Below are 27,133 nucleotides of genomic sequence, written 5' to 3' on the forward strand. Positions count from 1 at the left end.
TTCTTCCTGATGTTTATTTGTAATCTTCTTTCTTGTCATTTAAATCCATTGGTTTGTGTCCTCCAATCAGAAAACAAGCCTGCTCCACCTGCCATGTGACAGCCATTTGGATATTTGAAGGGTTAGTTGGAAGCTGTTGCCATGTCCTTTTGCCTCCTGCCTCTTGGCCATCCTTCCTCCAACTCTTGTCTCCCTCCTATCAACACCTCATCAGACCAAAAGAAGAGCCCCATTGGAATAACCCAGAAGCTCACAGTACTCTGGATACAAGCCATTATCCATTAACTGTAAATTATGGCAGCACATCATCAATGTGGTGCAAAGTGTAAAAAGTCCCCTCCTCTAAAATGCAACAGAAGGAAGGTAACAGAAAAAGAGGGAGCGGGGAAGAGGAAGAATATGCAGTTGTTTTAGTTACATGGTGTCAATTTTACCAGTAGGTAGCAGTCAGCAGGGCAAGGCAGGAGCTTTTGCCTGTCCTCCTGCTACTAGCATGAGGGTGGCTTACCTGTAGATCGGAGAGGGGAGGCGGTGGTGAGGTCACCCCCTAATCTGCTCTGCTGCCTCATGTGTGGTGGAGAATCACCAGTGCTGAAGTCCAGCTGCTAGTTCAGTTGGCTTCTATATGTAGTATATTGAGTATTGAGGTGGGAGATGAGGTTCATTGGCCTCAGGCAGCAAGATTTCTTGAGCTGGCCCCACACTTACTGTACATGCTCTTAGACTTCACCAAAGACTACAGCATGGGATGAGAACTAAGGGGTTATGCCAAAGAACCAGTTGATCCGTGGTGCCATAAACCTCTGCAGCTGACTGCTGAAAGTGTAGTGTGTGTGCTTAACACAGCATTGTTAAGCTCATATTCTTCTTGTGTGCATTTCTGAGGCCTTCTGTTACCCACTGGACTATGATGAGCCTTTGGCCTGATCCAGCAGGGCTTTTCTTATGTTCTTAATTTACACAGAGGTAAATGTATAACATAGTCCTTTTAGAATATTGTTGCATGCATAGCAATAAACAAAATACCCAGATTTCAGCCATTTGCAGCACCCCCCTGTATATTTTTTTCTTTCAAAGAGTGTTGGAGTAGAGGAATTAATCCCAAGAATTGCAAGTGAATTCTTGTATTGGAGTTTTTTTTTTAAAAAAAAGAAAAGAAAAGAAAATCCAATGAAAATGATCAACGTAAGCAATTTTAAGGTGTCTTCCTGAGTTTCCCTTCTGAAAACGAAGATGTATCAGACACATTTATCCACGCATCAATGAATTCTCTGCTGATTCCTCTGTTTGGGATACTTTTGTTTTACCCAAGCAATATAAAAGCATTGTGGTACTGAATGCCCCATGAATTTTGTTTGAATAAAAAATGATCTAAAGAAGCAGATTCTATGGTCACATACACACATTGCATTTAGAGCATTCTTATTCTGCTTTAAAACCCATGGATAATCTTGGCAGCTGTAGTTTGTAACAGGTGCAGGGAACTGTACCTCCGAGACGTCAACACCCTTAACTACAGTTCCCAGAATTCATCATGAGTGTTAAAGTGGCATAAGGTAAAGGTAAAGGTAAAGGTACCCCTGCCCGTACGGGCCAGTCTTGACAGATTCTGGGGTTGTGCGCCCATCTCACTTAAGAGGCCAGGGGCCAGCGCTGTCCGGAGACACTTCCGGGTCACGTGGCCAGCATGACATCGCTGCTCTGGCGAGCCAGAGCCGCACACGGAAACGCCGTTTACCTTCCCGCTGGTAAGCGGTCCCTATTTATCTACTTGCACCCGGAGGTGCTTTCGAACTGCTAGGTTGGCAGGCGCTGGGACCGAGCAGCGGGAGCGCACCCCGCCGCAGGGATTCGAACTGCCGACCTTTCGATCGGCAAGCCCTAGGCGCTGAGGCTTTAACCCACAGCGCCACCTGCGTCCCTCAAAGTGGCATAAGCATGCTTTAAATTTATGGTGTGGCTGTCATCCCAGCTCCCTTCTTCTGACCAAATGCACACATTGCTGTGGAGCATTTTGTGTCTTGAGGCCCCAAGCCAGCCCCCTGTGAAATAACTATACACGGACACAGAATTAAGGTTGATGGGTAACATTAAGGCCACAACTTTATTGATTGCAAATTAAATGTGAGTGGCATAGGCATAGGCATTGGCTGAAGACTATAACGGACTACTGCCCCAGTTGGCAGTGTCTATGTAGGTAAACCCATCGGGGCAGCAACATCGGGGTTTTGCCCAACAGAAGCTTACCATAAGGTTCCTGTGATCCCGGGATGGCCCTAGGCCATCAAGCGGACTTTGGACGAGATCCGAGACCCCCAGATACCTTTAACGGAATACCTTTTGATCATTGAGGGGTAGGTGATGGCCACACCTCCCCTCCACACACAAAATTAAGCCAATGCCTAACCGCCAAACCTGGAAAGTTGTGATGACTGCTAAGGGGGTAGGCAAAAAACCAAGTGGCCAGTGCCAATTTGCCAAATGGATAAAAATTCCTACCTGGCCCCTGTCTCAAGACAGACGACTCACACATAGTCCAAAGCAAGGCTGAGAACTTACACTAAGGGTGGGAGGGCGGGTGTTCAGCAGCACCAATCAAGTGCCTAGGGGACTCTTGCACTGACGCTTATATAATTCCTTAACCACCCCCACGCCTTTCATGATTGGCTGTGACCCGTGATGCCTACTTAGAGAAATGAAACTTAGAAACGAAACCTACCTAGTCAGGGGTATGTCCAAGGGCCCAGTCACAAGAAGGACCGCCTTCTGAGGACGATCCTATTTGCCACCTCAAGACACCTTGAAATTTGGCTTGGGGAAAGGGACGTGGGTGGCGCTGTGGTTTAAACCACAGAGCCTAGGACTTGCTGATCAGAAGGTCAGTGGTTCGAATCCCCATGACGGGGTGAGTTCCCATTGCTCGGTCCCTGCTCCTGCCAACCTAGCAGTTCAAAAGCACATCAAAGTGCAAGTAGATAAATAGGTACTGCTGTGGCGGGAAGGTAAAAGGTGTTTCCGTGCGCTGCTCTGGTTCACCAGAAGCGGCTTAGTCATGCTGGCCACATGACCCGGAAGCTGTGCACCAGCTCCCTCGGCCAATAAAGCGAGATGAGCGCCGCAACCCCAGAGTCAGTCATGACTGGACCTAATGGTCAGGGGTCCCTTTACCTTTTTAGGTAGCAAAATGCCTCTCCCTTCTCCAAAAAAGAAAAGAAAATGAATAATGCATTTTTTTTTCTGCTGAAGAAGGTTTTAAAAATCCAGCTAAACTGCAAAAGGTATTCCCACACTGGAATTCCCACCCTGACAGAACATAGCTAGGGTGGTATAACTAGCACATCTGCTTTCACCATTCTTTTCATCCTTCAGTCCTGGATGCTGCTGTAAAATTTTTGCATATGAAATGTATTATAATGTTATTTACGGTGCCTGGAGGAGGGGGGGGGGAAGTAATCTCACTTCCAGTATTCCTTAGCATTGTTTTGCATTTGACAACAATTTCATAACAATCAGACAGGGTGTAGGAGTCGGGTCAGACAAAGCCACTGTTTGATATGCAGTCCCCCTCCGCAATGCAATTAATGATGTATGTCGTCTGTCTCGCGAATCTATCTATGGCGGTCCAGCAACAAGACTAATCTGCAATTAAAATGACACATCAGGGGGAACTTCACTGCAACAAGCAAGCTTATTAGTTTGAAATAATGTTTCGCCTTTCTGATAGCCCTGGTAAAATGATTGTGGCTGTTCCTTTAAGTAGGTCTTGTCGTTTTTAAGTATGTCGTGTTGTTATCCCCAGGAACAAGGGGTTTATCTTTTCACCTTCTAAAGACAAATTGGAATTTAAGAGGCTGAGAAGAAATGCTGTTTGCTACCCCTGGAAAAGTTAAGCAGTTGACTGCAAAGGATTTACACAGATACCCATGTGCTCAAGGGAATACTGAGCTGTGTTTTGCAATACAGTGGTACCTCGGGTTAAGAACTTCACTCGTTCTGGAGGTCCGTTCTTAAGCTGAAACTGTTCTTAACCTGAGGTACCACTTTAGCTAATGGGGCCTCCCACTGCTGCTGTGCCGCTGTCTCGCAATTTCTGTTCTCACCCTGAAGCAAAGTTCTTAACCCAAGGTACTCCTTCCGGGTTAGCGGAGTCTGTAACCCAGTGGCGTAGCGTGGGTTGTCAGCACCCGGGGCAAGGCAAGTAATTTGCGCCCCCTAACCCGTGGATTTGCGCCCCCTAACCCTATCCCTAACGCTAACCCCCAGATTTTGCGCCCGGTGCGGCCGGCCCCCCCTGCACCCCCCACGCTACGCCACTGCTGTAACCTGAAGCGTCTGTAACCTGAAGCATCTGTAACCCAAAGTATCACTGTATAGTTTATTTTTCAAGGACTTTATTTCCTGATGTTGGAAAAAATGGGCCTTTGACCTAATTCAAAAGCATTCTTCTTATGTTCTTAGATTCAGTTTTAGCTAAGCATAATATTGACTTGTCTACCTTCCCTTAACTAATATACAGTGGTACCTTTGTTCTCAAATGTCTGGGTACTCAAACAACTTGGAACCCAAACACTGCAAACCTGGAAGTGTTCCAGTTTGTGAATTTTTTTTTTAAGCCGAACCTGCTCCGTTTTGAGTGCCACACTTCTGTTTTGAGTGTTACGCTGAGGTCTGTCTGTTTTTGCTAAAAAAAAAATTGCGTTTTTGTGGCCCTTTATTTTGTTTGTTTTTGTGACAGTGTGGAACCCACTTCAGCTACTGATTGATTGTGTGACTGCATTATATTGTTTATTGCTTTCATTTTATGGATTAATGGTCTCTTTGATGTTCAGACTGTACAATTATTTGTACAGTGGCACCTCGGGTTACAGACGCTTCAGGGTTACAGACTCCGCTAACCCAGAAATAGTACCTCAGGTTAAGAACTTTGCTTCAGGATGAGAACAGAAATTGCAGAAAATATATGGTGTGGATGTGATCCCAGATAAAGTGCATGCTTGTGTTTGTGGGAGGTGGGAGAGTTAGTTGGATGGGCAGCCAACTTCTGCTTAAAAACCTCCAATGAAGGAGAATCCACCACCTCCCGAGGGAGTCCATTCCACTGTCAAACAGCTCTTACTGTCAAAATGTACATCCTGGTGTTTAGTTGGAATCTCCTTTCTTGTAACTTGAATCCACTGGCTTGTATCCTACCATCCAGAGCAGGAGAAACCAAGCTTGATCCATCTTCCACATGGCAGCCCTTCAGATATTTGAAGATGGCAATCATTTCACCTCTCAGTCTCTGCCTTTCCAGGCTAAACATACTCAGCTCCTTCAACCATTCCTCATAAGGCTTGGCTTCCAGTCCCTTAAGAATCTTGGTTGCCCTCCTCTGTACACCTTCCAGCTTGTCAGTAGTTCAATTTATTGTGTCTAGCAAACAGCCATTACACATATGAAAATAATAATAATAATAACAAGACTACAACTACTCCCAGCTTGTCAGTCTCCTTCCTAAACCACGGTGTCATATATGCTGAAAGGCAGGTTGTTCTTGAAGAGGTTACTCATCATTTCATTGTCATTTTTTAAGGGCTTTGAGACTGATCTCTTCTTTTAAGCGAGGGATGGGTGTATGTGGGTATTATTATTTGTTGCTGTTATTGTTGTGCTTTAAGGTACTGATTGGATTTGGCAAAGATTATTTTATAGCTTGAATTTTGTATATTTGTTAAGGTTTGTGAGTGGCCTCGAGGGAGTTTTGGCAGGGAGGGGATCAAAAGGCAGCACAGAAATAAACTCTAATGGACTTGGATAAGATGAGAGACAGGAATGCCCTGAAACTATTCAGATTATCTGGGAAGAGATTTGAACTAATGTCAAAGCTCAGCCATCCTATCCACTGCGTCATGTTTCCCAAAGTGTGAGATGCATACCCCTAGGGTCCACAGAAGGGTCTCAAAGGGTACACTGCATATTTTTTTCATTTTACTTTATCGTAGTCATTTTAGCTACATATAAAGAGATAAAATAGTAGCATTAAAACCACCCCAAATTATATTTGCCCAAGAAGGGGCAAGCTGGTAAGACGAAACACTCAAAAGGGGTATATGGCTATTGTATGTTTGAGAAACCCTGGCTATTATAATTTTGAGCCCTTGTCCATTTAGTTTAAAATGGATGCATTTCTTTTTCTTTATCACATATTCCGGGGAAGAGGTCCAGAGGAATCAGCCAAGGCTTTTTCATTTGCTCAAACCTCCTTTGTGTCAATTTGCAATGAAACCCCGGCAAAGTCTCTTTTACTAAAATAGATATTCATGGGAACAAAATTGCATTTGCTGGAAACTAGAGTTCGAAATGGCTTCCCCAGCCTGTGCATTACTTCCCCACCATCACAGAGCAACACCTCTCTGAGATCATCTTATTTTTCATTTGTGAAGTCTCTGCTAACTTAAGCATTTATTCTTGCTGCCTCGGTGACATTATCTGGATAAGCTCAGCTCCCTGAACATCTGGTAGAGAAACCTCTGAATTCGCAGACCTATTTCTATCTCCTAAAATAAGCCTGAACCCTGGAGATTCATATCATTTGCCCAAAAATAGATGCTCTACAGTGCCCTAAATCTGTTGGTTTTATGACACTAACCACAAGCTACTAAATCTTGTTACATAAGGTAGTGAAACTGTGAAAGAACAAAGAATCTTTCCACTGCCATATGTTATAGCTTGTGCTTTTCACCTTCCTGAAGCCCTCCTAACAGCCCCAGGTTTCCCTAACCATTTGCCTTTCAGATCCTCTCGATCTGGTTTGCAAATGCATATCATTGCTTGAATGAGTCCTTCAAGTGGTGAGTTGCTTGCGTGAATGGCTCACCATAGATCCAGCACCACATATACCAAGCTTTTATAGCCCCCGTGCTAGCAATTTCAAAATGACTACTGTGTGGGTCATGGGACTTTGAAACTTGGATATGCTTGGCTTCCTATGGTCATGCCAAACATTTCTCCCAGCAGACAATCAACTGCGACCAGAGGGAACCTTCTTGAAGCAAAGTAAGACCCTTTCCAGTTTAATTAGGTGCTAAAAGTCGCTCCAACTGCAATGCTTAACTGCCCATGATATAAGAACTAGAAACCCAAGTTGTATATTTTTTTATTTTAATAACATTTCACTTTAATTGCATTTAACCTTTTAGATAGAATGCACAAAGGGAAAGGTTTGATTTCTGTGCAAGATGCCTGCATTTTACAACCTTATGCTCCCCAGGCCATAAACAAGAAACTCTATCTAACCCTGAAAGTGGCACAAATAGTCATTAAAGGATGTTGTTCCAGTTAACATTGGAGTGTAAATACAAGCATATCCTTCAAGCTTCTTGGGAGATAGGAGAGGAAAGGGAAGTGAGACAGAGAAAGGAATGTCAACAGCACACTTTGCAAAGGAAAAAGGATGGGAAGAAAACCAGAACAGTTGGCCATGCCCCTATGAGTACCTAGCAGTCCTGCCAAGCCCAATGGACACCAGCTACAACTGACTGATGTTGCAGAATAAGCAGCAAATCAGGTGAACTGGATTTCACATACACATGCACACCCTAGTACCGAGTCTAACATACAGAATTGAGTGTGGTCCCTGCATTCCAGATGAAATGGATTTCAGCGTCATCCTTAATAATACTTGCATGAGAATGAAGTCAAAACCAATCTATTTTTTAATACTGTTTGTTCTGCACCTCCAGAACAGAGCTGCCATCATTAATGTTAAAAAATGTCCTGCTCTGATGCACAATCAGAGCTCACAGGTACTGGAAGTTGTATCACTCAAAGATAACACATGCTAATTAGACTTTAATCAGCCTACCTTCTGAAACACCATCATTCCTGTGAGGATTTCACTTGCTCTCCTTCCCCCCTTTTTTTCTTTAGGTTTGCTTTGAGTGATACAAACAATATGTATTTTGACATTTCCTTGGGTTGATCGTTGTAGTGTAACAGTTTAATCAGATATCGTAAGAAATTGTTGTGAGCATAAAAGACACATCAAAACTGTTGTTAAGAATGACAATTTATTTACGGTTGTGACACGCTTCCTAATATTCACCATCATTGAAACTGAATGATGCCTGAAACTGCCCTGGTCCCTCTGGTTGATGATCTCCGGCGGGTTAGGGACAAAGGTGAGAGCTGTTTCCTAGTTCTGCTGGATCTCTCAGTGGCGTTTGATACCATCAACCATAACATCCTTCTGGACCGTCTTGAGGGGCTGGGAGCTGGGGGCACTGTCATACAGTGGTTCCGCTCCTTCCTCCTGGGCCGTGTTCAGAAAGTAGTGGTGGGGGATGAGTGTTCAGACCCCTGGGCTCTCACTTGTGGGGTGCCTCAGGGTTCTGTCCTCTCCCCCATGCTTTTCAACATCAATATGCAGCCGCTGGGAGAGATCATCAGGGGGTTTGGGCTGGGTGTTCATCAGTATGCGGATGATACCCAGCTCTACCTCTCTTTCAAATCAGAACCAGTGAAGGCGGTGAAGGTCTGGTGTGAGTGCCTGGAAGCGGTTGGAGGTTGGATGGCGGCTAACAGATTGAGGTTGAATCCTGACAAGACAGAAGTACTGTTTTTGGGGGACAGGAGGCGGGCAGGTGTGGAGGATTCCCTGGTCCTGAATGGGGTAACTGTGCCCCGAAGGACCAGGTGCGCAGCCTGGGAGTCATTTTGGACTCACAGCTGTCCATGGAGGCACAGGTTAAATCTGTGTCCAGGGCAGCTGTTTACCAGCTCCATCTGGTACGTAGGCTTAGACCCTATCTGCCTGCGGACTGTCTTGCCAGAGTGGTGCATGCTCTGGTTATCTCCCGCTTGGACTACTGCAATGCGCTCTACGTGGGGCTACCTTTGAAGGTGACCCGGAAACTACAACTAATCCAGAACGCGGCAGCTAGACTGGTGACTGGGAGCGGCCGCCGAGACCACATAACACCAGTCTTAAAAGACCTACATTGGCTCCCAGTACGTTTCCGAGCACAATTCAAAGTGTTGGTGCTGACCTTTAAAGCCCTAAATGGCCTCGGCCCAGTATACCTAAAGGAGCGTCTCCACCCCCATCATTCTGCCCGGACACTGAGATCCAGCGCCGAGGGCCTTCTGGCGGTTCCCTCACTGCGAGAAGCCAAGTTACAGGGAACCAGGCAGAGGGCCTTCTTGGTAGTGGCGCCCTCCCTGTGGAACGCCCTCCCACCAGATGTCAAAGAGAACAACAACTATCAGACTTTTAGAAGACATCTGAAGGCAGCCCTATTTAGGGAAGCTTTTAATGTTTGATGTATTATAGGATTTTAATATTTTTTTGGAAGTCGCCCAGAGTGGCTGGGGAAACCCAGCCAGATGGGCGGGGTACAAATAATAAATTATTATTATTATCATTAAGGACTTCAGTTGTGCAAATTATGGATGAGAAATGCTGTCTTTAGCATTTGCATGTACTGTTGCTGATTCTTGCTCAATCCTTAGCAGATGGGATGATCCATTATTGCCCCTCTCTGTTTAACAGCATCATGTGACTTCCCCCCCCCCCAGAACATCCAACTCTTAATTGACTGTACCCTTAGGTATTTGAATAATATCCCAGGGTTCTGTATTGTGTGGGGTTCACATCCCCACTGTAGATGATCATCCTCCAATTCATGGAGGGAAACAGGGCTGGCATCGGGGGGCAGGGGGCAGCTAGCATAAGCAGCTATCACTTCTAACTCCTTTGTGTGCTAAGTTAACTCAGAATATAAACACCTGCCTTGGAAACTGCCTTATAATGATACAGACCATTGGCTTACCCAGTTCTGTCTACAATGACCGGCACCAGCTTTTCAGGAGTTCTCCCATTACTACATAGATTTTCAAGGGGCAGATGGGGCTCATCAACATAGAAAGGTAGCCCATCTAGGAGAAGATAAGCTCTGACCCTAAATATCCACCAGTGCCGGATTTACGTACAGTGGAACCTTGGGTTCCGGACGTAATCTGTGATGGAGGCACGTCTGCAACCCACAGCGTTCATAACCTGCAGTGCTGTGTCTGCGCATGCGCATGACACGATGTGACGCTTCTGTGCATGCACAAAGCACAATTTAGCACTTCTGCGCATGCGCAAGCGGCAAAAAAACCCTTTCCAGTACTTCCGGGTTTCCCACGGTCCACAACCTGAAAACACGTAACCCGAAGCGTTTGTAACCCAAGGTGCCACTGTATAAGCTAAACAAGCTATAGCTTAGGGCCCCACTCTCTTGGGGGCCTCAAAAAAAATTAAAGGAGAAAAAAACTGGGTGTACATTTCCAAAATATAAGTTCAACAATTACTTTGATAAAATACATATTTTGATATGTGCAAATGGCTTTAGATACCTATTAGGTCCATAAATTACCATATAGCATATATTCAACACAAAAAACAGTGACAATTTGTTGTTGACAAAGGACAGCAGGACATATAAAGGGCCCCATTACCTTCAGTAGCTTAGGGTCTCATCAAATCCAGCCCTGATCTCCACTGCCTTGAAGGATATCTATGGGAGAAGAAAATGTTAAGGAGGAAACCCTGCACAAATCTTGAGTTGAGTCCCTAAAACGGATGGATGGCACCTTGTACATTTCTAGCTGGCAACTCCTGCAGCCAAGCTGGTGCCAAACATATTACTCTGGTTTCATTTGGACCGCATCTGTAAGGCCAAGAGTGGGGTCTTGTTGTCTAGGCAGCTCAGGAAGGACCTCTATACACACTGCCAAGGCTTGTGCCCCAGTGTGTTGTTAACATATGAGAGTGCTGGAGGTGAAATAGTTAAACAGGTTACCCAATCAGGACCCAGGGGGGTGGAGTCAGAGGGACTATAAAACCAGCTCTGGGAGGGGAAAAGGAAGGAGTTATTTGGGAGTTGGGTTGTTGGTTGGAGTGGGAGTGAATTGGGATAGAGTTTGTGGGTAGGTTGAGTTAGTGCAGTGTTTCCCAACCTTGTGCCTCCAGCTGTTTTTGAACTACAACTCCCATCATCCCTGACTAGCAAGACCAGTGGCAAGGGATGATGGGAATTGTAGTCCAAAAACAGCTGAAGGCACAAGGTTGGGAAACACTGAGTTAGTGTAACAAAATAAGCTGAGTCAGGAATAGTTAGGAGCTAGGAAGACAAGTAAATATCTGAGAGGTGGTTAAGTGAGTGAGAGCAGGTAGCAGAAGTTATAGGTCTGGATAGGTACCCCATGACTGTAATTGACCGATACCATTTATGAAACCACATGCTTGTTAAACTGCAATAAATAAACAGAAGTTTATGTTCCAATTTAAACCTGACTGGACTCAGTATTGTACCAGGTAGGGCCTGGGTGGTGGCAGCGAGAAATAAAGTGGTGGCACAGGATTCAATAGACGGTGAAACATCCAGGGACCCTGTGTGATCGCCACACCCAGGGAGGTCACTTCAGTACTGCTAACACAGTGGTTGACTTCACCCCCAGAGGTGCACTCCATTGACAGACAGATGCCAACAACAACAACATGGAGTGGCCAGATATTGAACTTCGGTCATTCTGCATGCAAAGAATATACTTGTCCACTGGACCACCCTCCTCCCCACCTGAATCAAGCCATTGTCTTATCACTGTTAGCCTCTCAAATATCATAATCAACCTCTTGAACCTGCTTCACATGTGCACATGTGATGAGCATCAAGTGGTGAATTGCTTGTGTGCATGAATCACCATAGATCCAGCACCACAGACCTAATTTTTATAGTCCACAAGTTAGTAATTTGAAAATAACTACTATATGGGTAGGTGGGAGGACGCGGGTGGCGCTGTGGGTAAAAGCCTCAGTGCCTAGGACTTGCCGATTGAAAGGTCGGCGGGGTGCGCTCCCGTTGCTCGGTCCCAGCGCCTGCCAACCTAGCAGTTCGAAAGCACTCCCGGGTGCAAGTAGATAAATAGGGACCGCTTACTGGTGGGAAGGTAAACGGTGTTTCCGTGTGCTGCGCTGGCTCGCCAGACGCAGCTTTGTCATGCTGGCCACGTGACCCGGAAGTGTCTATGGACAGCGCTGCCCCCCGGCCTCTTGAGTGAGATGGGCGCACAACCCTAGAGTCGGACACGACTGGCCCATACGGGCAGGGGTACCTTTATCTTTTAGGGTAGGTGGGAGTTTGAAATCTGGATAGACTCGGCTTCCTGGAAGCCATGTCAAGCAAGATTTCAATAATAATAATAATAATAATAATAATAATATTAATAATAATAATAATAATATTTTTTTTATTTATACCCCGCCCTCCCCAGCCAAGGCTGGGCTCAGAGCGGCTTACAAGCAATAATAAAAACAAGATGAATGATTACAACTTAAAAACAAAAATAAAATACAACATTAAAATAATGGAACATTTAAATATTAAAATGTAGCCTCATCGCAGGAGGAGAAGGAAAAGAAAAAAGAAAAAAAAGAGAGAGAGGGAGGGGGGGAGGGAATCAAACTGGCTCCAAGCCAAAGGCCAGGCGGAACAACTCTGCGGAAAGAAATCAGATCCTGCAGGGCCCTGGTCTCATGAGGCAGAGCGTTCCACCAGGCCGGAGCCAGAGTTGAAAAGGCCCTGGCTCTGGATGAAGCCAATCTAACTTCCTTAGGGCCCGGGACCACTAGGGTGTTGTCATTTATGGCTCTCCATGGGGCATACCAGGAGAGGCGGTCCCGTAGGTACGAGGGTCCTAGGCCATGAAGGGCTTTAAAGGTCAAAAGCAGCACCTTAGATCTGACCCTGTACTCCACCGGGAGCCAGTGCAGTTTGAAAAGCACTGGGTGAATATGCTCCCATGGCAGAGACCCTGTGAGGAGCCTCGCTGCAGCATTCTGTACCCTCTGGAGTTTCTGGGACAGCTTCAAGGGCAGCCCCGCGTAGAGCGAATTACAGTAGTCAAGCCTGGAGATGACCGTCATATGGATCACTGTGGCCAAGTCGGGGCGGGAAAGGTAAGGGACCAACTGCTTGATGCGGCGAAGGTGGAAAAATGTCGCCTTAGCTGTTGCTGTAACCTGCGCCTCCATGGAAAGGGAGGCGTCAAGGATTACACCCAAACTCTTAACGGAAGGCAATGACACTAATTGGGCCCCCGCAAGAGAAGGCAGTTGGTCCCTCATCCCCATACCATCCCGACCTAGCCATAGGACCTCTGTCTTCGAAGGATTTAGTTAAAATCGGCTCCCACGAAATCATCCAGCCACAGCTTCCAAGCATCTGGTCAGTGTGTTCGGGGTCGAGTCGGTGTGGCCATCCATCAGCAGATAGAGCTGAGTGTCATCAGCATATTGGTGACAGCCCAGCCCAAAGCTCCGGATAATCTGGGCAAGGGGGCGGGCGCATAAAGATGTTAAAAAGCATCGGGGAGAGAATTGTGCCCTGTGGCACTCCACACACCAAGGAGTGGCGCAACGACATTTCCCTCCCTAGTGCCACCCTCTGTCCCCGACCAGAGATAAAAGAGCACAACCAGTTACGGGCTATGCCCTGTATCCCCACGTCTGCGAGGCGGTGGTCCAGAAGATCATGATCGACCATGTCAAAGGCTGCTGACAAATCTAAAAGGATCAGCAGTCCTGACCCGCCTCGATCCAGTTGTCTACAGAGATCATCTGTTAGGGCAACCAGAGCCGTCTCCGTCCCAAAACCAGGACGGAAACTGGACTGAAATGGATCTAATGCTGATGTTTCCTCCAGAAACCTACCAAGCTGTTCAGCAACCGCTCTCTCAATTACCTTACCCAGGTATGGAAGATTTGAAACTGGGCGGTAATTGGATAGGTAATAGGTGTACCTGTAGGAGCAAGATGTTCTGCACAACAGTACATGTTTGTGAGCTATTGGAGCTGTGTTAGCAAGCATGTGATTTGCATAAACACAGAGGCTTCCGAGAGAAAAGTTTTGAGCCTCACTATAAACAGTTAAGACAGATAATGGCTTGGAGAAGAGCCTAAGAGAGTACACAAGCAACTTTGCCTAAGTTATAGATCATTCTGTGTCTTGGATCTTGCTTTACATTCCAATATGGAGAATAACTTTTGTGTTAAACGATGCTTGATTCAGAATACGTCTGGACAGCACAAGCCAAGCACATTTGCATTCCAAACTGGGCTGGTTATGAACTTCAGCAACATCGCTAGAGAGAACTGCTGGTGTGTCGAGAGAAATTAATCAGTGAATTAATTAAAGGTTCCTGCGATTGCAAAGGGTCCATCCTCAGCTTCTCCACCTCCGCCTCCTGCCCCCGAGGCAGAGTTAGCCTCTATTTGTGACAGGTAATTCTGCTATGTGTCTGTATTGAGTCCAGTGGGTTCATTCAATTACTTTTGATGCAGATATTCTGCCTTCAGTGCCTATGGGGTTCGTCCTACCCCAGTTCTTCCTTGGCTAATAAGCTAATGAGCAGTCCTTTTGAATTTAATGACAACAGATTCCCGCACAAGACCTTCCTAAGCAATTGTATATATCAGTGAAATCATGTATAGCATGGAACTGGATATCTCCCAAGCAACCTAAAGAGCAGTGGATCACTAAATGTTTTAGACACCAGGATTTTATGCAAATTTAGCCAGCCCGGACAAAAAAAATCAAAATGTCTCATTCTTCTGTGTGTGGTGCTGTGGTCTTCGCTTTTCTAGAAGCCTCTCAAAACTTTGAAAAAATTCCAATGAAGTATAGTTGTTGTTGTTGTTTTTTTTAAAAAAAAACTAGGATAGCGCTATACAACTTCTAGGGATGCGGGTGGCGCTGTGGGTTAAACCACAGAGCCTAGGACTTGCCAATCAGTAGGTTGGCGATTCGAATCCCCGCGATGGGGTGAGCTCCCGTTGCTCGGTCCCTGCTCCTGCCAACTAGCAGTTTGAAAGCACGTCAAAGTGCAAGTAGATAAATAGGTACCGCTCCGGCAGGAAGGTAAATGGCGTTTCCATGCTTCTCTGGTTCACCAGAAGCGGCTTAGTCATGCTAGCCACATGACCCAGAAGCTGTACGCCGGCTCCCTCGGCCAATAAAGCGAGATGAGCACCGCAACCCCAGAGTCTGTCACGACTGGACCTAATGGTCAGAGGTCTCTTTACCTTTTATACAACTTCTACAGCTAAACTTAAATCCATAGTTTATACATCTCAATAGTTTCTAATTGGCAGGTCTTTCCTTTCAGTGCCTTCTAAAAACTTAGTTGTTCCACCCAGCCTTTGTTAGCCTTTGATACTAGTTTGTTGCAATTTGCACTGGCTCTATGCTCATCTTTTTCGATGGGGGGGGGTGTTAATGATTTTTTTTTAAATAGTGAATCACCTTTACACATGCAATCAAAGCTGGTGTAGAAATATTTTAACACAGATATATTTTTCTTTATAAAGTTGTTTTTTTGCTCTAATTGTCCCTCAAGGGTACTATGATATATTAAGGACTATAATCGGTGGGTTTCATTTTCCTCTTTCATTGCAACTCTATACAATGCTACACAGTGCAATACTAATAATAAACAAACAAATAAATATATACCCAGAAGTAATATGATTTTATTCCCAGGGATGTGGATATAGAATTGAAACTTTAATTAGTGAGATCTTGTCGTGTTGTTACCTGTATTTTTAAATTTTTTAAAAATAAATAAATAAATAAATAAATAAATAAATAAATAAATATCGGCATTAAAAATAGAACAATCAATTTTTCCATCATACTTTTTTTTTTTTTTAAAAAAAAGAAGTAATCCATAACAACAACCTGGATAAGAAGATGATATTGATTGTAATCTTTCCAGAGAAAGAGGATAAATAACAAGGGAGAATGATGCTTTATGCAGCTTTTCAAGCCCCAACAGGAAACTTCTCAAGCTAATGTTTGATTTTACTAAATCCCAAGTTTTTGTTTTACTTCCTTCACCATGACAACAGTGAAGTTTACAGCTAGCAACTGAAGTCATAAAAATAGGCAACCTTTGGCCTGCACCTCTGCATTAGGTGTTCTTTCTTGTTCACTTCCTCCCTGCAGATGTAAGAATTTGTGTACGTATGTGTGTATGTGTTAGCGCATCTCCAGACTGGTGGGTTCTTGTGGGTGTCTTCTGCAACATACAATCAGTTCAATAATAGTTTATTTGTGGCGGATTTGTACAGGACCATCCAAATATCATTCTATTCCATTACCTGTTCTCCATCGCTTTCCCCAAGCTATTGCATTTTGCCACCTGGAAGGGCACTCTTGTGCTATAGCACAACGGAAGCAGGGCTACAGAGCCCTAAATGAATCATGCCCCAAGTAGCTGAAAGACCACCTCTTTTCCCACAGAGCCTCTCAAGTGCTGAGATCAGCATAGGGTACCTCTTGGTAGTTCCTCTACACTCTGAGGCTCAGGTTCGGGGTGGGATAAGGCATTCTCTGTGGTCACCCCACACTATGCAATTCGCTCCCCACAGTGGTGTGTCTGTCATCTTCACAGTACAGCTTCCATTGAATGATGTGCAGGCAACCACACATTTACATGGGAGTTACATTTTGTTTTTTGTTTTTTTAATATTTTTTTTATTAATTTTCCAATTTTTAACAAACACAACAAAAACAACATAAATACAAACACAAAAAATCATACTCTCTTAACCTTATTTCCATAAGCCTCTTTTCTCGGACTTCCCCATACCTTCCCCTTTTTGCATCCTTTTTTTTTTTTTTTTAACAATTATTCAACAACCCTTTTAGCCAATTAAATATAAATTCATTCTCCTTTTCAATTTTACCCTAAATCAAACAAAATTTACCGCTGTAATTCTACATCTTCCTCTCCCTTAGCATTTTAGCACTCCTCAATTTTATAATAACTCTTAAGATATATTTTAAACTTCTTCCAATCATCTTCCACAGTCTCTTTCTCTTGGTCGCGGATTCTGCCGGTCATTTCTGCCAATCCCATAAAGTCGATCACTTTCGCCTGCCATTCCTCCAGCGTGGGTAGCTCTTGTGTCTTCCAATACTTTGCTAGAAGAATCCTTGCTGCCGTAGTAGCGTACAAAAAGAAATTTTTATCCTTCCTTGGCACCAGCTGGCCGGGGAGTTACATTTTGAGGCACTGCCCATGTAAGTGAAATCATGTATACAGTGGATGCTCGGGTTGTGAACGTGATCCATGTGGGATGCATGTTCGCAACCCACAGCGTTCGTAACCTGTGTCTGCACATCTGCACGGGTTGCGATTCGGTGCTTCTACACATGCGCAAAGCGCAATTTAGTGCTTCTGTGCGTGCTCGACCACCGAAACCCATAAGTAACCCATTCCGGTACTTCCAGGTTTTGGCGGTCTGCAACCCGAAAAGACGCAACTTGAAGCGGCTGTAACCCGAGGTATGACTGCATTTGAAATACCATGGGAAAAGTCTGCAAACACCCCTTTCTGCCCCCGCCCTGCCTTGCCCCATTCCCCCTCTTTTTGCGATGTGTTTGGGCCCCTTCCAAGTTCGGCCACACACATATTGAACATGGGCAAATGGGAGATTGCCACTCTAGGCAGGGCAGTCTTAAACATATCTGGCGCCATGGTGCTTTCCGAGTGTCTCCAGCCTTTGTTCTCTCTCTCTACTTTCACTTTTGAGAAGAGAGGACGTGTTTTCACGATGCTGTTCGCTGTGATAGATAATGGATAGTCTGCTGTAAATAAAACTGCTTTTAGCTGCTAAGATCCTGTCTGGACTTTATTTTAGCACACTGAATAAAGCAAAGAAGCTTTTGCAGCTTTCTCTACCCGCTGCTGCTGAAACTCTGCTGTTTGCTCAGAGCCTTTGGAATGTGGCCTTTGAAGTCTGTCCTAGCTGCGCAGCCGAAGCAGCCTGGATGCCAGGATTTATCTGAGCGATAAATCTAATCTATTGGACAGGTGCAAAGCTCCCTCCGGAGCCCGCCCACCCCGTTTCCCAGAGATGTTGACCTTTTCTTCGGGAGGTCGGCACTGCTGGCGGGGCTGGAGGAGGTGGGCAGTGGCTGGAGGGCAGCTCCTCCGGAAGGGAAGAGGCAGAGGACATGGCGCCTCCCGGCTCAGCTGGCCGCTTCGTGCCACAGTGGCCACGGCAGATGGAGGCTCCGGGCTCGGTGCTGCCTCAGCGAAGGTGGCATGGCGGAGGCGGACGAGGGCGATGAGCTGATGCCAGGAGGTGCCATGTCCAGCTTCCATCTCTTCCCTGGCACCCTCCAGAACTTGGCGCCCTGGTGCCCCACGCCACTAGCCCCTATTGGTAAGATGCCCCTGACTCTAGACCCTGATTTTTGACTCTTGAGGTCTATATTTTTAGGCCCCAACCTTATATTTTGAGATTGCAAGCTGTATTAAATTGTTTTCACTATTGTGTTTTAATATTGCAGCCTGCCCTGGGACTGTACTCAGTTGCATGCTGAATGCTTGTTTCAATATGATCCTTTATTACACTGCCGCATACTAATTCCTCTCAATAATGTTCTGGTTGATATTAGACAATTTCCCCTGGGTGTTTACTTGGAAATGAGTGAGGCAGAAATTAATTCATTTCACACAGTGTTCTTGGAGAAGGAAGCGTGTTGTTGCAGAGGATGGGTGTGCAGAGAAGGAAGGTATAAGCAGGTTTATATAGCAAAATATTTAACTAAGTGTGTGGGAGGAGAAACCCTGAAAATTTCCTGAAATGGTGGTTTTAAAATGTAGCAACAGCATCACAGTTGCAGCGGGGGGGGGGGGGGAGAAATTCAATTCAGTTTGGATTTATTTTTTTATTTTTTTAATACATATTTATTAAAGTTTTTTGAATACAAATGCATAAATAATAAACAACATTACTTATTACATTACATAATTTCGTCACTTCTTTGGACTCCCTCACATCTCCCGCTCCCACTTACATCGTTACAAAAAAAAATTTTTCCAAGCAAATTACCAACTTGTTTACAATCTTGTCTCCACTCATTTAAATAAAATCTAGCAATTTTCCAGAAAGTTTATATTTTCCTTAATCTCACTTATCATCAAATTCAGATCTAATTCAGTGGTGGGCAGTTATTTATGATCTAGCATCCTTCTTAACATTCAACCAGATTACAATATTTTTGTAAATAAATCTTGAATTTCCTCCAGTCCTCCTCAACCCTCTCCTCTCCCAGGTCTCGGATTCTACCAGTCATCTCGGCCAGTTGCATATAGTCCATCAGCTGCATCTGCCACTCTTCCAGTGTGGGTAGATCTTGAGTTTTCCAATTCTTAGCGATGAGTATCCTTGCTGCCGTTGTTGCATACATAAAAAATGTTCGATCCTTCTTTAACACCTTCTGGCCGACAATACCCAGAAGGAAGGCCTCTGGTTTCTTAGTAAAGGTATACTTAAATACCTTTTTCAACTCATTATATATCATTTCCCAGAAGGCCTTCACTTTAGGGCAGGTCCACCAGAGGTGAAAGAATGTTCCCTCATGTTCTTTACATTTCCAACATTTATTATCAGACAAATGGTATATTTTGGCAAGTTTAACTGGGGTCATGTACCATCTATATATCATTTTCATTACATTTTCCTTCAGAGCATTACATGCAGTGAAGTTCAGCCCAGTGGTCCACAACCTTTCCCAGTCCTCAAACATAATATTATACCCAATGTCCTTGGATTTAAAGATGAACTTACCCAGATCACAGTTTCCAAAAAAAATACAGAAACTGAATCTCAGCCATCCCTGGGAATCCACACTTCTCTGAATTTTGGAACACAATTCTCCAGCTGAGTAATATGAACAAAAATGCATATATACAGTGGTATAAAATGCATAAAAATGTACTAAAAAATGCATAAAATGCACCTTAGTGAAAAAAACAAAAATGCATTATATTGGAAAAATGGCTTTGCAAACATGCGTATAATAAGGCAAGGTTGCCTGTGGACATGCTGATGAATTTTTGTGAGGACTTTTTGAGAACAAATAAGTCGCCAAGGCAATGTGGAGAACTGAACTTAGAAAGAAACTGAGAGAAACTGAAATGGATGGATTCATCCATGCGTTGTTGGGATGCATCCTGGGAGACAGGGGCAATTGGCAGGCCCCCAGCTGGCTCCAGCCCACCGGCCGGCAGCTGGGCGAACTCTGGTTCTTGGAACAGCATCAAAAGCTGCGACTCAGTCCTCAGAAACGTTTAGAGACTGAGCACGCAGGCTAGCAGAGATAAGAACTCTTTGCAACGGAAGTAGCGGACAGAGGTATATATAAGCGTATTTACAAGCATTTTATTCAGCATCAGGACAGAGGAAAAACCTGTCTGCTTCCCTTCGAGTCCAAGCAAACAGCAATAGGCAAAAGCTATACACAACTGAAGTTCCCAGCAGACTGTGCTGGAAGAAAACAGACATGTGACATACAACAACTCCACATGCCTGTTCCAAAGGTGGAACGGAACTACATCCTAACATGCCTCTGTGTTTCAGAGCCCAAAACAGTTTCCTGCCTACATGCTCTCTGCCATCCACCAATGTTCATGAATCTGTGAAAGGAGCAAGCCCTGTCCAGGCACTGCTTTTCACACAATTAAGATTGCGAGGGGAGAGACAGTGTGGTTGTGCACACAAGGCCCATGGTGCTGTTGCACACTACTGTTGGTGTCTGCTAATTGGGCCCACGCTGCCTTGGTCACTGAAAAGCCAATAAATGCCATAAACAGAGGAGACTCCCATAATCACTCATTTATTCAGCTGAGTAAAACAGAGCAGGAGAGCCATAATCACCAGTGCGATGTTGAAGCCACCCTAAATAGCCTTTGTTCATACTTTTTATAGGCATATCCTCTCCCTTTCCCCTTTTTGAGGTTCCTTGCGCTGATTGAAACAGGACACTTGCCTGGAGACCACGAAGGGGACAGCTGCCTGGCAGAGGGAGGTTTTCCTGAAAATCGCCTAGCAACGTTATCTGGTCTTCACATATTTGCGGCTCACCCTCCTAAATTCTAAAGCAGGCAGTTTTCTACAGAAGCAAAATGGCATCAGATAGTCTAACCAAAAAACAGGACAAGAACAGGCCTCTGTGGCTCTTCCTGAGACTACACCAACCTTGTGCTCAAGTTTCCAGAGTACAAGGACAGCCTACACATGTTCAGAAGGCTTCCCTTCTGAAGGTTATTCTGATAGGCCATTGGCAACATATTTTCTCAGGTTAGGTCCAGTGGCAGACTTTGGGCTTCCCTGCGCCATGCCAAAATTTGGTACCTCCACCTGCCTTTCATCTTCCTTTGTTTGTTATTGGTGCAGCTCCCAGAAGAGGTTTTAGGGTAGTGCTGCACTGTAAGGTAGAGGTAAAGGGACCCCTGACCATTAGGTCCAGTTGTGACGGACTCTGGGGTTGCGGCATTCATCTCGCTTTATTGGCCGAGGGAGGCGTTGTACAGCTTCTGGGTCATGTGGCCAGTGTGACTAAGCCACTTCTGGCGAACCAGAGCAGCGCATGGAAACACCGTTTACCTTCCTGCCGGAGCGGTACCTGTTTATCTACTTGCACTTTGACGTGCTTTTGAACTGCTAGGTTGGCAGGAGCAGGGACCGAGCAATGGGAACTCACCGCGTCGCGGGGATTCGAACCACCGACCTTCTGATCGGCAAGTCCTAAGCTCTGTGGTTTAACCCACAGTGCCACCCGTGTCCCTTGTGCTGCACTGTAGAGGACTCCAAAACAATGCTGTGGGACAGAACGTGCGAGGAGAGAGGCATCCAATTTTAGCGTTGTACAGGGCACTACTGAAATTTGAGAGTCCAAAGTTTGCAACTGTGACTCTCCCCTGCAGCACCCTCTCAGCTTTGTTCCCAGTGCAGGCAAACAGTTCGTGCCTCCCTAAATTTGCCTCTGTCATGCTTGAGCTCTGGACCACCCTTCCTAGGAATGCCCGATTCGCTCTTTCTCTGTCGTTCAGCCTCCAGTTGTAGGCCTTCTTTTACAGAAGGGTGTTTCCTTTTGTAGGGAATGGTTTTAATTGTTTTCAGGGCATCTGATTGATGTCTCTCGTTAGTATTACTGCAGTATAGCTGCTCTGGAGGTAAAAGGTCCATTGCTCAGTGGCAGAACATCTGCTTTGGATGCAGAAAATCCCAGTTGCATACACTGGTGTCTCCAGACAGGGCTGGCAAATACTTCACACGTAAAATCCCTGTGAGCTACTGCAGGTCAGTGTGGACAATAGCTAGCTTGATTTCTCAGATGCTAGGTCCAGTGACAGACTTTGGGCTACCCCAAATTGGTATCTCCACCTGCCTGATATGTCTTCCTATTGCCTCTGCTTCTCAACTTCGTTGGACTGGTCATGTTGTGCGGATGCCCAGTTATCGTCTTCCAAAGCAACTACTCTATTCCGAACTTAAAAATGGAAAGCGTAATGCTGGTGGTCAACAAAAGAGGTTTAAAGACTCTATCAAGGCAAATCTTTAAAAATGTAGTATAAACACCAACAATTGGGAAACACTGGCCTGCGAGAGCTCCAATTGGAGAACAGCCTTTACCAAAGGTGTCATGGGCTTTGAAGACACTTGAACTCAGGATGCAAGGGAGAAATGTGCTAAGAGGAAGGCACACTTGGCAAATCCACACCGTGATCAACTCCCGCCCAGAAACCTATGTCCCCACTGTGGAAGGACATGTGGATCCAGAATTGACCTACACAGTCACTTATGAACTCAGTTGTAAAAGCGTGTTTATGGAAAACAATCTTACCCGGCTATGAGTGATCGCCAAAGAAGAAGAAGAGCCCTTCTTTTAAAAAGTATTTAAGCTGCTGGTCATTCTGCTAGGTATTTGGATTTCATTAGTGTTTTATGCTTGGCTATTATCATTTTCACTTTTCTGATGGTTTTAGTAATGTTAGATGCCCCGGATATCATATGTAAAGGAAGGATAGGCACATTTTTCAATACATGGGGTTGAATTCAACTAAGTTGAATTCTACCCAGAGTAGACCCTCTGAAATTGATGGACATAAACAACTTAGGTTTCTTAACTTCAGTGCATCTACTCTTGGTAGAACTATCATTGGATGCCACCCATATGTTAAATAAATGTCCATGGGAAAATAGCAAAATTTAAAAAGGAAAGAAAATCAGTATATATTGTGGTTATAGCCACATTCTGGAAGGACTTAAAAAGTGTGAACTTGAATGTTTGGTGCAAGAGAATGTTTGCCCTTAAGAGAAAATAGATTCACAAATTAAGATGGACGAGAGGAACAAGGCACATTTGTGGGAAAATGGTGGAGCTTAATTTCATTCACAAATTCTCCAGGAAACAAAATACCAGTTCCAAAGGTTGGTACTAATGTGGATCACTTAAGAAGGTGTTTTACAAATGTGTACTGTTACAAGTTGTGGTTTATGTACCAGAATGCAGGTGTTCATAATGTATTTTCCAGGGAAAGAATGAAAAAAAGGGAAAACATTAAAAGGGATAAAAAGAAAAGCACATAGAATCATAGAATCATAGAATCATAGAGTTGGAAGAGACCATAAGGGCCATTGAGTCCAACCCCCTGCCAAGCAGGAAACACCATCAGAGCACTCCGGACGTATGGTTGTCAAGCCTCTGCTTAAAGACCTCCAAAGAAGGAGACTCCACCACACTCCTTGACAGCAAATTCCACTGTCGAACAGCTCTTACTGTCAGGAAGTTCTTCCTAATGTTTAGGTGGAATCTTCTTTCTTGTAGTTTGGAACCATTGCTCCGTGTCCGCTTCTCTGGAGCAGCAGAAAACAACCTTTCTCCCTCTTCTATGTGACATCCTTTTATATATTTGAACATGGCTATCATATCACCCCTTAACCTCCTCTTCTCCAGGCTAAACATGCCCAGCTCCCTTAGCCGTTCCTCATAATGCATCGTTTCCAGGCCTTTGACCATTTTGGTTGCCCTCCTAGGGACACGTTCCAGTTTGTCAGTGTCCTTCTTGAACTGTGGTGCCCAGAACTGGACACAGTACTCCAGGTGAGGTCTGACCAGAGCAGAATACAGTGGCACTATTACTTCCCTTGATCTAGATGCTATACTCCTATAGATGCAGCCCAGAATTGCATTGGCTTTATAATGGATCTTTGTAAAGAACTATCACAGTAGTTTAGACTCACTCCACCAAGACTGAAGGATAGTACAATAATGCACAATTCAAATCTTGTCTGTTCAGAAGTAAGGCCCAGGGATTTCACTGAGACTAATGTCCATTTGTGTCTACACAGGGCTTCAAGCCAAAGTAAATCCTGGCTTGTTTGCTCAGTTTACTCAGCTGAGTCACTGTCCTTTCGTCTCTAAATTTGGGAAATTGACCCTGCCACCTCCCTCTCTGGAATAGCCAGTCACCAGGCAACTTGCACCAAGTTGCCTTCCTGCAAATAATACGCCCCCGTTGTTGTTGCTGTTTTTAAAAAATCCATTTTTGAACAACCACCGTCTCACGCCTCATTTGCACCCAGCTGACCATGCACCATTCTGCATCTGTTCCAAGCGGAGTTGTACTGTATCATTTTCACATTCTGCCTTTCAACTGAATAGCGCTATTTGTCCAGCGAAAATGGCCTGGTGTTCAGCACCATTAACACTCATGGTGATAGGTAAATAATGATGCACGGGAGAACATTAAAATGAGAAATAGACAGAGTCACTTAGCTGAAGTGCTCCAAACCCTCAAGCAAGCTTCTGTTTAGATTAGGAGTGGGGGCTTGGATTCCAGTGGGATTCTGAAGGACAAAAGAAAAAGAAAAAAGTTTAATTTCGGCCTATGACATGTCAAGGTCAAAGGTAGGCTTCTATTCCTAGTAGGCCAGTTTTAATGCTATCTTGTTTTCAGGTCTTCCTTGTAGCTTAATTTCTCCTTCCTTCCTCCCTTCCTTCCTTCTTTCCCTTTCCCATGCTTTTCTTTTTCCTTTACAGTGGTACCTTGGTTCTCAAACTTAATCCTTGCCGGAAGTCCATTCCAAACCCCAAACATTCCAAAACCAAGGCGCGCTTTCCCATAGAAAGTAATGCAAAATGGATTACTCCGTTCCAGACATTTAAAAACAACCCCTAAAACAGCAATTTAACATGAATTTTACTACCTAATGAGACCATTGATCCATAAAATGAAAGCAATAAACAATGTACTGCAGTCACTCACTCACTCAGTCAATAGCTGAATAGTGTCAATAGCTCCATAGTGTCACAAAAAACAAAACATAAAAGCTACAAAAACAAAAATGCAAAATAAATAGCAAAATCAGACAGACCTCAGCATAACACTCAAAACAGAAGTGTGGCACTCAAAATGGAGCATGTTCAGCTTCCGAAAAATGTTCACAAACCAGAACACTTACTACGGGTTTTGCAGTGTTTGGGTTCCAAGTTGTTTGAGTACCAAAGCGTTTGAGAACCAAAGTATCACTGTATTCCCTTTTTTCTTTCCTCTCTATGCCCCTTCCTTCCATCCCTCTTCCTTCCCATTCCACCTTCTTTCTTTTTTTCCATCTCTCTACTCCACCTCTCAATACAAATTCCCCATTTTATTCCATTCCACTTGGATGGTTGTAAAAGAAGGAGCAAGCATGCATACGAAAGAGCTTAGGGCTGAACTAAATGTACAATGAATGTAGGAGCAGAGGGACACAATAAATTGTCTGATAACGAGGCTGACCCACTGGTTTATTTATCTCTGTATTGTCTACACTGACTGGCAGTGATTGTCCAAAGTCTGAGACTCCGTGGAGATGCCAGGAATTTAACCTGGGACAGATCCTCTACCGCTGAACTATGGCCATAACATAGGAGAGTCTCTTCATCCCATTGATCATTTTGGTTGTCTTTTCTGAACCTTTTCCAACTCTACAATATCATAACAGTGTTGGACTGAAAAGTTGAAATTATGTATATGACATTTCATATGCACCAAGTTTCGATTGGAATATTTTCTTTCTTAAATGAAAAGCTTAAACTTATTCTACTCTTTGTTGGAAGGCAAATGTGTGATATTTTCATCCAAACAGCAGGACATTTTTAATGTAGGATGTCTACAGGAAGAAAATAATTGCTTATCATAGAAGAGCTGACAGTAAGAAGGAGAGGATATTATTTAAAAAATAAGTGCATGTAGGGGACAATGGGAGACCTCTAACAGTGTTCCTTGATATTTCCCTCTCTCTCTCCCTGCCTTTGACTTGAAATAGGGTGGTAGATTTTTTAATATCGTGCAGAAAGAGAAAAACCTATTTCCTTCTTGTAATTTAATTAGCAGGTTTCAGAAGCATATAAATAGGGAGTCTGTGGTTTTTGTTTCATGAAGTGTGCGGCACTAAAGCAAAAATGGGATTGCAATGAGCTGTGGTCATTTTCATTTGATGATCAAAGCCCCCAGTGGCTTTTGTAAAGCTATCAAGTAATGAATGTCCATCTGATATCTGTAAAAAGAGGATATCACTGATATGCTTTAATGCATATCAAGGAAATTAATGCAAAGAGATAGGTGCAGGAGGAATTACCACCCAACACTAGGAAGATTATTTTTTTTGGGGGGGGATCCATTGCTTTCAATGCCATTTATATGCTATTTGGATGTAGAATCGCAGAACTGTAGAACTGTAGAGTTGGAGGGGACTTCCAAGTGTTATCTAGTCCACCCTCTGAAATGCAGCTAACATGTACCAGGCAGAAAGCATGTCTCAGCCACTTATATCTCCCCCATCATTCAGCCCAGACACTGAGGTCCTCCTCCGAGGGTCTCCTCCTGATTCCCTCACTGCAAGGAGTGAAGTTACAGGGGACCAGACAGAGGACCTTCCCTGTGGAATGTCCTCCCATCAGATGTCAAGGAGATAAAGAACTACACAACTTTTAGAAGACATCTGAAGGTAACCCTGTATCAGGAAGTTTTTAATGTTTGATGTTTTACTGTTTTTATATGTACTGTAAGCCACCCAGAGTGACTGGGGAAGCCTAACAACAACAACAAGGACGCAGGTGGCTCTGTGGTCTAAACTACTGAGCCTCTTAGGCTTGCCAGTCGGAAGGTTGGTGGTTCGAATCCCCGCAACAGAGTGAGCTCCCATTGATCTGTCCCAGCTCTTGCCAACCTAGCAATTCGAAAGCACGCCAGTGCAAGTAGATAAATAGGT

General features: G+C 44.5%; 1 protein-coding gene across 2 annotated transcripts in view; it reads left to right on the forward strand.

Moving 5' to 3' along the window:
- The window catches only part of RIT2 (Ras like without CAAX 2), a 272,454-nt gene that overhangs the window by 98,240 nt on the left and 147,081 nt on the right, over positions 1-27,133 (forward strand). The gene's annotated exons all lie outside the window — the stretch shown is intronic.

The sequence above is a fragment of the Podarcis cretensis genome (genome assembly GCF_951804945.1).
Source record: "Podarcis cretensis genome assembly, chromosome: 11".
Lineage (NCBI taxonomy): Eukaryota > Metazoa > Chordata > Lepidosauria > Squamata > Lacertidae > Podarcis > Podarcis cretensis.